Source organism: Arachis ipaensis, chromosome B03, assembly GCF_000816755.2.
Source record: "Arachis ipaensis cultivar K30076 chromosome B03, Araip1.1, whole genome shotgun sequence".
Lineage (NCBI taxonomy): Eukaryota > Viridiplantae > Streptophyta > Magnoliopsida > Fabales > Fabaceae > Arachis > Arachis ipaensis.
In genome coordinates this window covers 33569637-33570761 of record NC_029787.2, presented here as the reverse complement: position 1 = coordinate 33570761, position 1125 = coordinate 33569637, and the positions used below count along the sequence as shown (strand labels likewise).

At 35.2% G+C, this 1125-nt stretch overlaps 1 protein-coding gene across 1 annotated transcript in view; it reads left to right on the top strand.

The window, feature by feature from the left end:
- The window catches only part of LOC107630186 (probable 3-hydroxyisobutyrate dehydrogenase-like 1, mitochondrial), a 3232-nt gene extending 2521 nt beyond the window's left edge, over window positions 1-711 (top strand). The window contains exon 2 of the mRNA XM_016333260.2: window positions 1-711. The gene's annotated coding sequence lies outside the window, so the exon portion shown is untranslated.

The window sequence follows — 1125 nt, the reverse complement described above, 5'->3', positions numbered from 1 at the left end:
GTGATGATGTACATTCAATTAGACTGGTGTCGTATGTTACTTGCATCAGATTGCTTGGCCGCTTTTCTCTACTTTGTACGTTTTGGTATCAGTGTTTTCTAGTTCAAGTCAAGCCCCGGCTTTCTACAAGGGGTCCTCATCGTATAATTCGGACACGATATGAACAATTGAGCAGTTGTTAGTAGGTGATAGCTACTAACTATGTCTGTGTTGTTGCATAATGAGTGGTTGATATTTTATCATTTGGTTATTTCAAGGGTGAACACAATTTGATTCCATGTTTCATGAGCTGAAAAATTGAAAGAAAGTTCTGCGGTTTATTTCACATGATGCGACATGAACAACACTCATGAGCTTACAAGTGAGTATGAGTATGAGGAATGTGTAAGAATGAAGTTAGTGCAAAGTATGCCTACTACTTGTAATTATAGATTTATAGAACTGGGGAAAAATCGACATGTGATCTCCCTCATTTCAATACTCAATAGGTTGCACTTGGTCTTTCTAACAAAGTTATAGTTTTTATTAATTTAGAATCGTTTGCTTTATTATCACTTGTAGAGACTAAGGATTTATATGTGAATGGTGGTTTGAAAACTTCGTACTAAGAGGTGGTTGTAGGTGGCCAATGTTTTTAGGCTTCATTGGATATTGCTGAGATGTAGACATGTAGTTCGACATATGGATCTTAATAATGAGAGCTTTCCTGAATCTGCCTCTTTACTCTCTGTCAAATCTTGGAGCAATTCATAACATCTAATTATACAAAAATTGAACTGAGACCTAGATCAAGTGATAGTTGCTTCTTGCTTGGATTATTGAAATGTCATGTTTCGAATTTGATCTTTAAGGGTGATGTGTATTCAATAGGTTTCGTGGCCAAGAATTTTGTCATTGACTCTTGACGATACATACCGAGAATGCGTTTTCTAATTAATTGAGCCGAAAAAAATGCATTTTCCGACTATGGGACAGAATTGCATCATCAATCACATTACTGCTATTCCTCTCTCTTCAAACCCTTGAACAAGCCCGTCCTGGAAGCTATGTTCTTTGCCGAAAAATAAAAATTAAAGTAGAAGAAATAAAAAGGGTTAATTAAATTATTTTTAAATTATATCTTAA